General features: G+C 36.2%; 1 long non-coding RNA gene across 1 annotated transcript; it reads left to right on the forward strand.

The window, feature by feature from the left end:
- Position 1: 1 nt before the first annotated feature.
- LOC117328791 lies at positions 2-16,988 on the forward strand. The gene is made up of 4 exons (XR_004533046.1): positions 2-100; positions 5,064-5,142; positions 14,111-14,250; positions 14,976-16,988. It is a non-coding gene; the product is annotated as an uncharacterized LOC117328791 (long non-coding RNA).
- The last annotated feature ends 1,310 nt before the right edge of the window (positions 16,989-18,298 follow it).

Below are 18,298 nucleotides of genomic sequence, written 5' to 3' on the forward strand. Positions count from 1 at the left end.
AGTTTATTCAAGCGCCTGTTTGACAGATACCGGAAAAGTTCAATAGGACTGAGGGAAAATCTGGTGAGGAAGGAAAACGGACAAGAAGATGGCAGAACAGGTATGCGTGCAGAATGTGAAATATTTTTACATTTCTAGACACACGTTTTTGGAATTTTCAGTAACAATGTGTGGTGAAGTACATTCTTATGTTTGTTTGTTACATAAATCACCGACATTTTTGTCTAGTCGTTAGCATACTGTTGATGCACAGATGTTACTTTCACTTTACTGCAACAGTTTTATGGAAACGTGGCACAACCCGGATATGTCACTTCTAACATTTGGCCATCTTAAGAAATATCTTTCTACATAAAATAGCATTGGTTATTTCAGAAAGCAACTAAATATTCAATATTCATTCCCACGTTTGACAAAACAGACAGTTTTACTGACATTTCAGTAGAATCTAGGCTTCAAAGTTGTGTAGGCTGTGAAACTGTTAATAGAATATGTACATCCTAGTATATAATCACATTGAGATTTCATGCCTGTTCTTGTAGTCTAACAATGAACGTCCGGGAAAGAAAATATTCTGTCATACAAATACATTCCTGTGTACTTTCTTAAGTATAAATGATTTATAGTAATTATTTCAGTTAAATATTAATTTATCTTAACTAATACTAATAAATCCATTTTTATTTTGAAAGCAAGCATTAAAAGGGTTTTCTTTTTTTTATAGAATATTGCAGACATATTTGCTTAGTGTGTAATAAGGATGATGTGCCAAATTTTCGCTTTAAATCAGCTTCTTCCAAAAGCTTTAAGAGTCATGTCCCCACATTCTACTTTGTAATCACATCATAAGGATATATGGAATTGATTTATGAAATTCATATACAAATAAATATATACATATGAAGCGGGACTGGACTGGGTCGATCATCTGTGACCAGGTAGCTCAATTGGTAGAGCATCCGGCTAGTGTTCGGAGGTCCCGGGTTCGAACCCCGGTCTGGCCGCTACATTTTCTCCTCTCCCGTTACAAAATTGGCACCTAACTAAAATACCCACAGTGGTGGTATAAGGGTCTTGTGTGTCTTCGAGGGCGAAGACTTGAAAAAAAGAAGGGAGGTGTGTAGCGGGACTGGACTGGGTCGATCATCAGTGACCAGGTAGCTCAATTGGTAGAGCATCTGGCTAGTGTTCGGAGGTCCTGGGTTTGAACCCCGGTCTGGCCGCTACATTTTCTCCTCTCCTGTTACACATATATGTAGATAACACATCTTCATATTTTACTGGTTTTTGGCCATGGGCTTATTTTAAAAGATACTAGCTTTCTCCAGGAAAAATCTATACCAGGTTTCCAATAGTTCACTTAAAAAAGGTTTGCATTTGCAAACAATCCTCCATACTATATCAGTATTTGATAATGAAAACTTTATTTAATATTGCTTCTATTAGAATGCAAAGATTTTGTGTCCTTCCATCAAAACGTCCACAAAAAATGAGTCTTAAATTGTCTTTAGTCACTTAGCCACAAATAAGGACATTCTTGTGTTCACAATCCTCTCAACATGTGCTGAATACTATTGATTATTTGGTATATAAGATATATAATGTATTTAAAAAAAATTTAGCTTATGCTACTCACTGAAAGCTATATTGGTTGTCAGTGTGCAACATATGGCTACTTCATGAATCAGTATAGGTCTTATCACAATTTTATCTTTAATGATAAAAAAAAACCTTTGAATATGTACATGTGACAAAGATGTTGTTTGTTTTATGACTGTTCTAATATTCTGATAAACCCCATCACCCCAGATAATGGACAGTACTACATGTTAGAACAAGATATTTTTTTACACATTGTATATATATATTTAGAAAATAAATACAAATGCATGCACAAATATTAAAAAAGTATTAATTGTTTAATAAAAGTTTTTTTTCTAGCCCAGCCCAACTATAATAACATACTGTGCTGTTTAAATCATACTTAACTGTTTGTGGTTCACAGTCCATCCATCTTTCTTTCCATAAAAGATCTTGTTTGTATTTTCTCAAGAAGCACTGGATCTGTTTTCTTTAGCTTCACATACAATATATGTAAGGGCTACTTATGTTAACTAGTTGGAAATGTTCAATTTTGAGACTGACCATCAAGGGAAATATAGCTAACAGATAGTCATTTGAATCTCCTGTTTTGTAGTTTTTTTGCCTCTGGAATCTCCTGCTTGGTATTATTTCTAACAGATAGCCTCTGGGACCTCTTGTTTGGTAATTTTAACTGATAGCCTCTAGCTGGGATATACTGGTCTCAATGCATGTGATTATACATACATTACTGGTAGAAACAATCCAATTTTGGTTTACAACACACTCTTTTTTTATTGGTTCTTTTACTCTGACTGTTATAGAGATTATAATTTGTTGGCATATCATACACAAATGACTAAATATACGATATTTTGACCAACAATAGAAATACTAATGTTTTGTGGCAGTTGTTAAGTGATTGCCTGACACTAACATAAAATGCTACTGATCATATAATTGCCATGTAATAATCATTTGAACCAAAAAAAAATGTTGAGAATGGAACAGACTGTCTTGGTGACATATGTACAGGGAATACTATATGTCTCCCTCACTCTGGTTAACATCAAAATTGTGATCAATGGATTTTGATAGAAAATAGCCCTGATGCATGGCAATTTAATAAAATATATATACCTAACACAAGTTTTCTGTATTAGTATTTTGTATCGAATTATCAGGAATGAACAAGATAATAAATTAGTTTATCGCGGTGAAGATTGATACCTAAAGAGCACCCTATAGCTTGGATAAACAACTCCATTTTGATATCAAACTGTACCCTGTATTTGACCTGCCTTCATTCCTAAGGGCATTGCAACAGCGATCTGGTAAAAAAAATCACTTAATGTCTTCTGTCGCTACTGTTATCTTTATGCATGGTCATAACAATGTTAAGTCAGACAGGAATATTCCTGTTCAGTGTTTTCTCCAGTACTCTATGTAGCCATCTCCTGGGCCCTTATGTATTACTCTATATCTCCTAGGATCTAAACAATGTATTACTCCATCTCCTGGGACCTAAACAATGTATTACTCTATCTCCTGGGATCTAAACAATGTATCACTCTATCTCCTGGGACCTAAACAATGTATTACTCTATCTCCTCGGATCTAAACAATGTATTACTCTGTCTCCTGGGCCCTTAATATAACAATGTATTACTCTATCTCCTGGGGTCTAAACAATGTATTAATCTATCTCCTGGGATCTAAACAATGTATTACTCTATCTCCTGGGATCTAAACAATGTATCACTCTATCTTTCTGGGACCTAAACAATGTATTACTCTATCTCCTGGGATCTAAACAATGTATTACTCTATCTCCTGGGGTCTAAACAATGTATCACTCTATATCCTGGGACCTAAACAATGTATCAGTCTATCTCCTGGGACCTAAACAATGTATCACTCTATCTCCTGGGATCTAAACAATGTATTACTCTATCTCCTGGGGTCTAAACAATGTATCACTCTATATCCTGGGACCTAAACAATGTATCACTCTATCTCCTGGGATCTAAACAATGTATTACTCTATCTCCTGGGACCTAAACAATGTATTACTCCATCTCCTGGGACCTAAACAATGTATTAATCTATCTCCTGGGGTTTAAACAATGTATCACTCTATATCCTGGGACCTAAACAATGTATCACTCTATATCCTGGGACCTAAACAATGTATCAGTCTATCTCCTGGGACCTAAACAATGTATTACTCTATCTCCTGGGATCTAAACAATGTATTACTCTATCTCCTGGGATCTAAACAATGTATTACTCTATCTCCTGGGACCTAAACAATGTATTACTCTATCTCCTGGGATCTAAACAATGTATTACTCTATCTCCTGGGACCTAAACAATGTATTACTCCATCTCCTGGGACCTAAACAATGTATTACTCTATCTCCTGGGACCTAAACAATGTATCACTCTATCTCCTGGGACCTAAACAATGTATTACTCTATCTCCTGGGACCTAAACAATGTATTACTCTATCTTCCGGGGTCTAAACAATGTATTACTCTCTCTCCTAGGACCTAAACAATGTATTACTCTATCTCCTGGGATCTAAACAATGTATTACTCTATCTCCTGGGACCTAAACAATGTATCACTATATCTCCTGGGGTCTAAACAATGTATTACTCTATCTCCTGGGACCTAAACAATGTATTACTCTATCTCCTGGGGTCTAAACAATGTATTACTCTCTCTCCTGGGACCTAAACAATGTATTACTCTATCTCCTGGGGTCTAAATTTAAACAATGTATTACTCTATCTCCTGGGACCTAAACAATGTATCACTCTATCTCCTGGGATCTAAACAATGCAGTATCTATCTCCCGAACTTTAAAACAATGTATTACAGTATGAGTGGAGAAAAAAGTGTATGGGTCTATGGTTGGGAACAATTTTTGAATGATTAAGTAGCAGCAATCTTCTTGTATGAAAAGGGAACGAAGTGGATTTAAATTAAAAGCTCATTACTACTCATAGATATAGCATTGTTAGACATCAACATATATAAAGCTATTAACAAAAAGGAACATGAGTATTATTTTGAAGTTTGATCAAATAAACCAGGTGAGTGATACAGGCCCTCTGAGCCTTTTGTTGTTATAACACCCTTGAAAAACCTTAATAAGTGTTTTAAGCTTGTTTAGCTTGTTTAATGCATGCCTTAGTATGCTAGAAGGAGAAGTGAGACCTAGTGTAGAGAGAAGGACTTATGGACAAAGATGCATGGTTATAATAAACCTCTAGGTTGGTGACTTATTGGTCAAGGTTTTTTACGCCTCTACCATGAAATTGGAGGGCATACATGTATTTTAAGTGTTACCCATGTCCGTCCCTTCCTGATGCAATGTAACTAGCTAATCTCAGGAACTGCTGAGATTTCGGGTTGCCAAGTGGCAGCGGGGGCATTTACCGGTATACTGTAATGTTGACTCTTTATATTTCAGACTCACACTTTCTTTATGGATATGCCCTGTAAAGGCTGTTCTGATGCGGCCATGAGGGTACTTACAAAGGACAAAAAAGGTAAGTACATCAATAGGGTTCAGACATTTGTAACTGTAAGTATGGCCAAGATCAACCAAAAATCATGCCATGAAAGTTTCACAGTGTCACGGACAAGATCTCGCCGCCATTATACCCACCCCCCGGGGGCCCACAGACAATAGTTTTAGTTAAAATTTCATACTTGGATTCTGACTATATCTCCACCAACGCCACTCACACATAGATTCTGATGATATCTCCACCAACACCACTCATACATAGATTCTGACTATATCTCCACCAACACCACTCATACATAGATTCTGACTATATCTCCACCAACACCACTCATACATAGATTCTGACTATATCTCCACCAACACCACTCATACATAGATTCTGACTATATCTCCACCAACACCACTCATACATAGATTCTGACTATATCTCCACCAACACCACTCATACATAGATTCTGACTATATCTCCACCAACACCACTCATACATAGATTCTGACTATATCTCCACCAACACCATACATACATAGATTCTGACTATATCTCCACCAACACCATACATAGATTCTGACTATATCTCCACCAACACCACTCATACATAGATTCTGACTATATCTCCACCAACACCATACATAGATTCTGACTATATCTCCACCTACACCACTCATACATAGAGTCTGTCTATATCTCCACCAACACCACTCATACATAGATTCTGACTATATCTCCACCAACACCTCTCATACATAGATTCTGACTATATCTCCACCAACACCACTCATACATAGATTCTGACTATATCTCCACCAACACCACTCACACATAGATTCTGACTATATCTCCACCAACACCACTCGTACATAGATTCTGACTATATCTCCACCAACACCTCTCATACATAGATTCTGACTATATCTCCACCAACACCTCTCATACATAGATTCTGACTATATCTCCACCAACACCTCTCATACATAGATTCTGACTATATCTCCACCAACACCACTCGTACATAGCTATAGATTCTGACTATATCTCCACCAACACCACTCATACATAGATTCTGACTATATCTCCACCAACACCACTCGTACATAGAGTCTGTCTATATCTCCACCAACACCACTCATACATAGATTCTGACTATATCTCCACCAACACCACTCATACATAGATTCTGACTATATCTCCACCAACACCACTCGTACATAGCTATAGAGTCTGTCTATATCTCCACCAACACCACTCATACATAGATTCTGACTATATCTCCACCAACACCACTCGTACATAGATTCTGACTATATATCTCCACCAACACCACTCATACATACATTCTGACTATATATCTCCACCAACACCACTCATACATAGATTCTGACTATATCTCCACCAACACCACTCATACATACATTCTGACTATATCTCCACCAACACCACTCATACATAGATTCTGACTATATCTCCACCAACACCACTCGTACATAGATTCTGACTATATATCTCCACCAACACCACTCATACATAGATTCTGACTATATCTCCACCAACACCACTCATACATACATTCTGACTATATATCTCCACCAACACCACTCATACATAGATTCTGACTATATCTCCACCAACACCACTCATACATAGATTCTGACTATATCTCCACCAACACCATACATAGATTCTGACTATATCTCCACCAACACCACTCATACATAGATTCTGACTATATCTCCACCAACACCATACATAGATTCTGACTATATCTCCACCAACACCACTCATACATAGATTCTGTCACTATATCTCCGCCAACACCACTCATACATAGATTCTGACTATATCTCCACCAACACCACTCATACATAGATTCTGACTATATCTCCACCAACACCACTCATACATAGATTCTGACTATATCTCCACCAACACCATACATAGATTCTGACTATATCTCCACCAACACCACTCATACATAGATTCTGACTATATCTCCACCAACACCATACATAGATTCTGACTATATCTCCACCAACACCACTCATACATAGATTCTGACTATATCTCCACCAACACCATACATAGATTCTGACTATATCTCCACCAACACCACTCATACATAGATTCTGACTATATCTCCACCAACACCTCTCATACATAGATTCTGACTATATCTCCGCCAACACCACTCATACATAGATTCTGACTATATCTCCACCAACACCACTCATACATAGATTCTGACTATATCTCCACCAACACCTCTCATACATAGATTCTGACTATATCTCCACCAACACCATACATAGATTCTGACTATATCTCCACCAACACCACTCATACATAGATTCTGACTATATCTCTGCCAACACCACTCATACATACAGTACGAGGAGGGTGATTTGGTACCCAAACGCTCACAGCGTGTTTGCGCCCGTCGAGCGATGGGGATTAAAACCCCGCTGCAATCCCGCCGTAATCCCGCGCAAGCGATGTCGCTGCGATCCCGCTCACGCAGCGATTCCGCTCTGACAAGGCAGCAACCCCGCTCAGCCAGCGATTCAGCTCCGGAAGGCCTGCAAACCCGCTCAGCCAGCGATCCCGCTCAGCCAGCGATCCCGCTCCGGCGGGCCAGCAAACCCGCTCAGCCAGCGATCCCGCTCCGGTGGGCCAGCAAACCCGCTCTGCCAGCGATCCCGCTCCCGTAACATGGACACAAGAAATCCTGCAATCTTTTTTTTTTTAATATAACGATGAATAAGAAGGAACTCATATTTATTTCATCAGAAACGTTCGCAGAATGTAATGTAACGTTTACAAAATGTTTTTCGTATTCACTTGCTTGAGTTGTTTTCTGCTTGTGTAAGTATCAAATCAAGAGTAATTTGGTAGCGTAAGTAATGAAGTTTAGTTTAACAAAAATACATTTTATGGATCTTAAAGTATAATCATAGAAAAAGGTTAAACACAAAGTTATTTTTTAAACAACATCTTGTATCTAAAAATGTTCATACGGAGAGTAGCGTAGTGCAAAATGCAAATGTACATCTGGTTTTAATTAGATTGAGTATTCTGATATATTTCTAAGTTGTTTTGTCTTTTTGGTGTACATACATACATGTACATGTTAGCTGGATCGTATGAAAGAGGAACATGACGCAATTTGGCCTGTTTCCACCTAAAGGTGACCATTTTCAAATAAAAAGTAGTTCTCAGATTTGATATTCGCTGGTGTCAATAACAAGGGAGAAGACGTAGTTGATGAAATATTTAAGTTTGGATGTCAATTAGACTAACTACATGAATAATAGAAAACAAAACCATCAGTTTATGCAGCATACGGAAGATTAAGAGATCAAACCACCAACATTTATCTATTTTGCATACATATGTACATATCTACAAGTTGCGAAGCTTACAACGATGACAACTGAGCAAAATATGAGTGTGACCCGTGACGTCAAACAGCATGTTCTGTTATAGGATTTAATTTCCGTATATCCACGGCGTTTTAACATAACGCGAAGAAAAGCAATGTTGAGAAGGCGTGTTTGCATGGAATTTATTAACTGCGAACTTCTCCGACTGGAGCAACCGCGAAATATTAGCTTAACAACTAGACATTATTGAACGGTTAGAAATCTATCTATATGATTCATGTTTTAATTATATTTGATCAAGTAAATACCATAGACCTTTAACATACACATTATAGTCGTTGGAATTCGAGTTCTATAAGTAATATGAATTATGTTTGTCTTTCTTGTTTTATTTCTACCATTATGATTTTGCATTGGGTCGTAAAATAAAATATGCCCAAAATGAAGTCATAAAATCCGATGAAGAATGTATCCTCATATTATAATCTACGTATACCGTCGTATAGAAATCAAATACACACATTTTATATTAAATTCAGAGGGAAAATAAATCAATACATAGATGGAAAAAAAATCGAAGAAATTCAAAACCCATCGTAAAAATCTGTACAGTACATGTGTTTGTAACACATACTTTATCGGTATAAAACACAAGTTTCCGGATTATATTCCTGTTGGGCGTTTACAATAAACCATAGGCTACATGTCAACCTGAGCTCCTAAGAAGATTCATCTATTAGGCTCGTCTTCGATGGGTGGGATTGAGAGCTCTCCACAAAGGAGGATGACAAGTCATATCACACGTATGATGTCGTGGATGTGATTTTTTTTGGGATAAAAGAGTTCTGTATTGATCCAGCTGAGAGGGTTCGTGACGTTTTGATGTTATTGTCCCCGTCATACACCTGGCAGGGATAATGCTAATGTTTGTGTTGATTCTTACAACAGAAGACAATCGATAATCTGAAATAAAGATTTAACAAAATGTAACTTTGAAAAAAAAAAGCAAGAAAAAAAAAGTAAAAAAACAAACAAAAAAGATTAACTAACTATTCAAAACGTGCCTCCATCACATAAAAATAAATTCAATAGCCCTTTGATATTTTGAAATGCACACGACTGATGTTTTTGTCAGATAAGTATCCAGTTTCACATCACTACAAACGTAAGAAATGAATATATTTCTTGATAATCGAGATATAAAAGCATGTTCAATACATATATATGAGACCATACGCCACATCAAAGTGATGGACTTCTATACTGATACACACAGATATATCTATCCAAATGACACACGACCTTGTGTGCAATATGCGCGACAGACAGCAGGTCAATGAGCATAGCTTAGCCGAGATATTTCAGACCACCAAAGAACTAATTTCATTGATTTTGCATATATGTCACATGACAGGTTTTTTGTATTCGTTTTTGATCGAAGCTGTAACTGCAGCTGCAGCTGTTTGACATTGCACTGTGTATGGTCACAACTGCAATTCGGGTTGTTGTATATATATGTAACAGAGCGCATGATTAATCAAATTTAAATCACTGCCTCCGCTAGGGATCGAACCCGGGACCTCTGGCTTACTAGTCTTACGCTTAACCGATCGAGCTAAAGAGAAGATCTCTCTAGCCGAGCGGTATATTGCGACTAGTATTTACCAGCTAGGGTTACATAACTTTGATTTTTATATCGAACATGATTTATTACGTATAATGTTGTTATTATGATTAGTATTGTGTGTATATATATGTAAATTGTATATGCACGTTTGGGTAAAATATCAAAGTTCGTCCTTATTAAAGTAATATGAAGATCAATCAATAAGTGTATCACGATATTGATTTATATAGGCTATGCCTGATGTCCAATCCTATTGACTTAAAATCTCGTCAATAAGATGTGTTGAAATTAAAAATATGGATACTGAGTGTTCTATTTTCTTACGAAACCTGACATAAATAGTTACCCTGATTTTTTATTTAAACATATTTTTATTGTAACTTATATGTATATAAGGGATTGGGCAAAACCACCTTTCCCGACACAAGTATACATGAAAAAAATACAGCAAGATGGCATAATATAATATTTTAATATAATATTTTTTTTTAACATGTTTACAAATTGGTTTAGCGGGAGAGAGAGAGGAGAGGGGGGGGGGGGGGGGGGGGGGGGGGGGGGGGGGGGGGGTGATATATATATATAAAGATATAGTGAAAGTAATTGCTCTTATTTCAATGCATGTGTATATCTTGATATGTTGCAACCATTAAACCAATACGTACATATTATAAATGTATAACTTTCAACAATACAAAGTACGTACCTAATTTAAATCTGAAATATATATATGATTTAAGAATGATTAATACAACTATCATCGCATACGGATTTAACGGGTTTTACTCCCGCTATTACGGCCTCAAAAGGAAAACGGCAGGTGCCTTATTCTAAAAGACCTAAATGTAAGAGGTGAGATACAGATAGACTAGTAAACATGGAGCATAGGCTAAATCCTTATGTAACAACATTCCGCCCGCAGGTAAAAAAAAGCCGTAGGGGTCCGATGGGGTCACTGCGATACAGGTATACTCGCTATTGTAATCAAAATCTGTGATTGGCAGATGTTAACAGCAGGTGAAAACATTTCTATAACGTTAACTACACTGTACACGACCGGTATTTGTCCTGTGTATAGAGGATTTATCTATATCACATTGATTAACTCCAATCATGATTTGTAAATGACGCGATTTTAACCAAGTGGTCTCCATACACACAGTTTTATTTGGATACTATAACACATGGAAATGTGTTACATGAGGAACATTAACATTGTATCACACGTACATATATATGAATAAACAATCCAGGTACAAAAACATAATATTCATAGGATTATATTACATACACGTAATCAAAGAAGAGATTGATTTAGAAAAAAAAGACAAATCATTTAGAACTTCGTTTATAATTATGACCTTTTAACAGACCTTTTAGTTTAGTTTTATTTGGATTTGAGCGGTAATAATTTAGAATATGTAATTTCTTTGCAAATTTTCAATGATTGCGTTTTTACAGGAAAACAGATAATGATACTCATCTCCTACATTCTCTGAGGACAAGGTTCATATCTTCTCCTGAAACTCTTTGTTACCTACCAGTTTCAATGGAAAATTTCAATTACATGTACGTACACTGTGTATCTAATACAATTACAGTTAATCTAATCTCAGGCTTCATCGGACATAAAATGGACTGGTCAATAGCTCGGTGAAGGACGAAGTACTTCACATGGTTTTGGTGTTAGGTCTTGATAATAATGGTGACTTTCGCATAGTCAGTACGTATTTTTTTTTTTTTTTTACTTCCGAAATAAAAAGGACAGGAAATATTCCCATGTTGTCGTTATAATTGATTAAAATATGTTTAGAATGTGTTTTTGTTGACGTTTTTATCACATACACATGACAGATGACACAAATGTATTGTTTTTCTCACAATAAAGAAAGAATATTGGACTACACACACAATCATTTTGTGGTCTATATAGTTTAAACTGTATTTTATTTGACAATTTCCATTTAATAGTATATATACAACATAAGATATACATACATACGTATATACTATAATGCTCTGTCTTGTAATCAAAGACCGTACTACATGTATTTCTTTGCTGGCAAAAAGAGATCGGGAAGGCAATCGATTATCCTTTACAAAAGTGTTCGATATCTCACATAATAATTTTGTACCAGGTTGCTAAAATGGTAACAATTTTTTCAATTCTTTCAATTCTTTATTAGTCTTGCGAGTATACATCTCATCAACATCATACGATAACAAAAAATATAATTCAAGTCAGCTCGAGTAGAGCAATGCACTTGTGACGATTTTTTTTCTGATAAGAAAGTAATTAAATGATTAGCTACTATAGTTGGGAAACTATTAGCACTGATTTCGATATCTACCGGTAATATATATGTAAGTGTATGTCCGTGATATTAGCCATGCAAGAGATGTCCCCGATGGACACATAAATAATGATAGTAATAAAAACACAATATCTTTAGGCCGTAGATTTAAAACTACGAAATGTTCAAATAATTGTAAAGTTTATGAAACTTACTACAGAAATTCAAAGATAATTTTCTCAAACAGACATGTTGCTAGCTAAATACTTCAAATGTCTACGTAAAAATAAGTCGATATCAAAATAACAAGCCCCTTATGTGGCCTCTCCGAGGTCATGCACAAAACGCCATCTATACAAAGGTCAGCTAAATCAGAATTGTAATAATGCTGCCGTGGACACGTGGCTCATTGTCCACTATTAAAATGGTTACCGGATTGAGCACATTTCCGTGTTCCCCATATCCCACTCGAGGTGCACAAAAATTCTGACCAAGATCCGACCGTCCTAAGTACTCTAGAAATGATGACAAAACCGCCTTTTGACCCGTCCCCATTCCGTAAGAATGAAATAATGCTACTGCGGACACTTGGTTCATTGTCCACCATTAACCGGAATGATTACCTTTCCGTTTTCCCAAAGAAGGCGGTCACCAGTTAGCAGTCACAGGATACATTTACAATGTATTGACTCAGCTCCTAACACTAAATGACGACTATATCCAGTATTACTGGATTTATGACTCGTGAGTGTTCTTGCACATGCATGAAAATAGTCTATTTGAACTTTAATAACTACAATATTTCCCTACAAATAGTTTTTATCAAAATGGGCTGACATCAAGTACACTGTCATATTGTACATCATTGCAGATATTATTCAACTTATAACAACGATTTCATGAGCAATACATTGTCATATTGTACATCATTGCAGATATTATTCAACTTATAACAACGATTTCATGAGCAATACATTACACATATGAATTTGTATCTCATAGTTGAGGTACATCATCCAATAAATACTTACGATGGACGATACAACTGAAAACATATACATGGTAATTAAAGTATAATTAATCGACACCAGGCTGTTGAAAGTCTACCGTCATTACTGATTGAGCGGGTCCTATTCAATTCCGCTCGAGCGGGTCCGCTACAATCCCGCTCGAGCGGGTCCGCTACAAGTCCGCTCGAGCGGGTCCGCTACACGTCCGCTCAAGCCCGCGCCCGAACCCGCTCAAGCCCGCGCCCGAACCTGCTGCCAATCCGCTCGAAGCCCGCTCAAAACCCGCGGCAATCCCGCTGCAAACCCGTGCAAATTCTGAGCGGAGCGCTGCGCGGGTCAACGCTCTGTGAGCGTTTGAGTACCAAATCACCCTCCTCGTACTGTAGATTCTGACTATATCTCCACCAAGAAATATGATGATATATATATATCTCACTAGAGATTTCCAGAAAGTGTCGCTGTGTGATATTGCCCATATTTAACAGATCCAACCTAAGTTTAAAATTCTGAAGAGAAAACATTTCAATGTGATGTTGTGATATTCAGACCCAAAGAGTTATGGTATGATTCAGTTGGTACTGTAGATTGTCATTTGTTGGTTGAATTAAGTAGAGGTTTAGAGTACATGTATACGTTCTTGTCATCAGCAGCATCATAACATTATCATTCTTTTTGTTTCAGTGAGTGAAGAAAACATTACGATTAACATGGAAAGCAACACAATTGAGATCAAGTCCAGCTTGGATAAAGATACCTTGACCGGTATTCTAGAAAAGACTGGGAAAACCGTGAGGTTTGAAGGAACAAAGTAACTGATATATGTAAGTTTTAAAAGACATATTTACAACATGATATCCTGATCTTAAGTTCCTAGTATTTTAAATGATATTTATAAATAATAATGTCCTGTGTAGTATTGATAAAACAGTGTTAATTTACCTTCTGAAATCTGATTGAGAGTAAAACTGTTATATTATCATAACTTCGAATTCCCTTATGTAAATCATAACCTCTCTTGTGTAAATCATAACCTCCCTTGTGTAAATCATAACCTCCCTTGTGTAAACCATAACCTCCCTTGTGTAAATCATAACCTCCCTTGTGTAAATCATAACCTCCCTTGTGTAAATCATAACTTCCCTTGTGTAAATCATTACCTCCCTTGTGTAAATCATAACCTCCCTTGTGTAAATCATAACTTCCCTTGTGTAAATCATAACTTCCCTTGTGTAAATCATAACCTCCCTTGTGTAAATCATAACCTCCCTTTTGTATACCATAACTTCCTTTATATATATCATAACCTCAGTTATGTATAAAATCCATTACAAATGTTCCATTTAATGATAACATCAGTTGACAAAATGGAGGCCTCTGATTGGTTGAAAAGAGAAGTTGACCAAATGGAGGCCTAGCCTCTGATTGGTTGAAAAGAGAAGTTGACAAAATAGACGCCTCTTATTGGTTGAAAAAGTCATGAATATTAGCTCCTTTAATGGGTATTACTGCCTGTATAATGCAAGAATGTTTATATATATTTTTGCAGATTTTGGAAGATGTTTGTCAATATGGTGGAACAAACTGTACCGGAGGGACGTATCCAGTATATACGGCTATTATGGACACTTTATGGATTCCTTAGTCAAGCTTATTAGTCAAGGCTATAATTAGAGCTGTAATGTATTCAACACTTGTCATTTAGATTATGCAGACTATTTATTACCCAGAATGATTTTTCATAGTGGACCACTTTTACATAAAATTCCCCGATACCTTAGTCAAAAACTTTCATTTAACAGAAACAAATTGTTATAATCTGCAGTACCATATAAGGGAAGTCAAGATAATCAAAATCTTAATCAGTTACAGTATAATTCAATGTTCTAGTCACCAGGGAAGGGATTACTGTATATACCATACAGACGACAACTGTATACATTATTGTAGACAGTAGGGTCACCAGGGAAGGGATTACCTTATATACCATACAGACGACAACTGTATACATTATTGTAGACAGTAGGGTCACCAGGGAAGGGATTACCTTATATACCATACAGACGACAACTGTATACATTATTGTAGACAGTAGGGTCACCAGGGAAGGGATTACCGTATATACCATACAGACGACAACTGTATACATTATTGTAGACGGTAGGAAAGGGAGTAAAATTACTTGTTCAAGTTGTATCTGATTGTGCAAAGATTTTTTAAAACTTTTTTGAAACTGTTATTTTATATTGTCTTGAACAAATTGATAATCCTGGAAGAGAAATCCATAATACACATTGTTGATTTCAGATATTACAGGTAAATAAATACTCAGAAGTTGTTACCATTGAAGAGAACAGGTTTAAGGACATAAATAAATAGCATATATAGTTAAATTTACATTCCAGTGTTTTACTTACAAGTAAATTATGCCTCGTTATCTAGTAAATTATGCCTCGTTATCTATGATGGTTGTACTGAATCACTAATAAAGCAAATTATGGTGTTGTTTCTATCATTGTCGGTGTTTGTTACCTTTTAGCTTAAATATCTTTTCATTAAGCATTTTGAAATAAGTTTTTAAGCTTTTATTATTTAGTAGGTCACCTGGACTTGTGTGTGATGAGACTTTAAATCACATTTGCATTTAAGTGATGGTTTCTAACTACATGTACCGTAATTTCCTGAAGATTTCTCTCAACAATACTGTTGTTTAATGAAAGTCATTAACAGTTATGACCTGTACTGGCTGATAATTGCTGGTTTATAAAACAAAGCTATAAACATCTAGTCCCAGTGTTTACCCTATCATCCATTAAACCTTAAATAGAAGTTGATAACTAGTATTACAAGTATGTCTGTAAGTGATGTGGAGAAAATGAAATGATTAGAAGTTTTGGAAATCCACTGGAAGTTATGATACTTTGTTATAATGCTGTAACCAAATACTCGTACACCGTCTTTGTAAGGTGTTCAACGTTTTACAAATGATATATTGTCTGGTTGGTTGTGACACAGATATGGAGAATACAGGGTAAATCATGTTTGGTATACAGTTAAGCTGCTTTTATTAGTACAGCGTTTTTTTCTCCTCTTGGCCAAAACTACTGTGTCAAAAAAAATCTGCTATTCATGTTTTCAGCTATTTTGTCATTGTAAAATATTCAGGTGTTTTTGAAAAAAGATTTAAATTGACTTTTTGCTAAAAACTGTTAGTATCTTTTCTTACAATGGCTTGGCTTTAGGCATTTTATAATATCCCATGTGAATTTAGGACCAATCTCTCAGCTTTTAGGAGCAATATTTTGATTTTCACATTCATCCCAAATATGCAGAATTGCTTTGTTGTATCAAGATTCTTACCTAGTACTTATCTACTTACTACAAACACTACTGAACATTTGTCCATAAATTTTGTTTTCTCTAAAGTTTGATTGTAAATAAGTCTTTACAATGCAGGCCATTTTTGCTTCTATAATAATGGTTGTATGTAATATTGCAAGGAACTAGAACCCTGCTAAGTGGTTAGTTTTTGGAAAATAAAGCATTATCATTGTCATCATAATCATGTTGTTTTGTTTCTCAGACTATTTTATTCTTAGTTCCTGATCTGGTTCTACCATTTTTAGTTCACCTAGTCCAGCACATCCTGGGGTGAAGGACAGTTAATTTTGTAAGCGTTGGATCTACCTGGCTCCCCATTGGTTACCTAGTCCAGCACATCCTGGGGTGAAGGGCAGTTAATTTTGTAAGTGTTGGATCTACCTGGCTCCCAATTGGTTACCTAGTCCAGCACATCCTGGGGTGAAGGGCAGTTAATTTTGTAAGCGTTGGATCTACCTGGCTCCCCATTGGTAATTACCTAGTCCAGCACATCCTGGGGTGAAGGGCAGTTAATTTTGTAGGCGTTGGATCTACCTGGCTCCCCATTGGTTGGAGAGGGGCAGCCCCAAAAGGAGATCACTTCTGAACAATTGTTTGATCAGATTAAGTCAGGAGGATTATTGGGTTAAGGAGATCCAATGTTGAAGTTGGAGGGGATTGGTCCCAAAGTAGAAAACAGGAATTTTTTTAAAAGTTTGTTCTGTATGGATAATAAATTAAGGAATGTTGATCAAATTTGGTATGTAATGTATCCTAGGGCAAAATTAACTGAATCTAGTCTAATTCCACCAAAAGGTAGAGGGACTATAACTGGTTAGGGCCCAATAAGCAAAATCAAAATTGGTTGATGTTGAGTGCTTTTGAAGTGAATTTCCATTAAATATTCTGTGGAACCATGAAGTTTAATGTGACAGGAAAGTGTTGATGAAATGCATGGTACATGGTGGCAGATCGCAAACTAGGAAAACATTTGTATATAACTTGAATGAGAGTTTTTGCCGTAACAACTGAAATATCTAGGTGAGCAATACAGGTCCTCTGGACCTGTTGTTGAAATACATTTTTTGTTATGTACAAATTGAGATACTGCGACCTACTGATCTGAATAACATAAAACAGCATGTTTAAATTGGACATGGTAGATGATTGGTATCCTAATACTACACTCCCTATTAATGTAGACGTTACATTTTAATATCTACAGACCACACTGGTGTCAAACTAAATAAGGCGAGATCACGTAGAGATCTTGGCACCAACATTGAATGATCTATATCAGTCTAAGGAAAGACTGATCTTTTCTCTTCTTTGTCCTTCTTTTAAGACATTTAATAACTTGATATAGTACAATATAGCAGGAGCAACCTGCAATAGTCATGAAATTTGAGAAAGATTCCTTTGGAGCTTTCTGAGAAACGGTGATAACAAACTTCAATTATCAAAATCCAAGATGGCCGCCTGTCGGCAAATGTTTTTAGATTCATCCCAAAA

The sequence above is a fragment of the Pecten maximus genome, chromosome 6 (genome assembly GCF_902652985.1).
Source record: "Pecten maximus chromosome 6, xPecMax1.1, whole genome shotgun sequence".
NCBI lineage: Eukaryota > Metazoa > Mollusca > Bivalvia > Pectinida > Pectinidae > Pecten > Pecten maximus.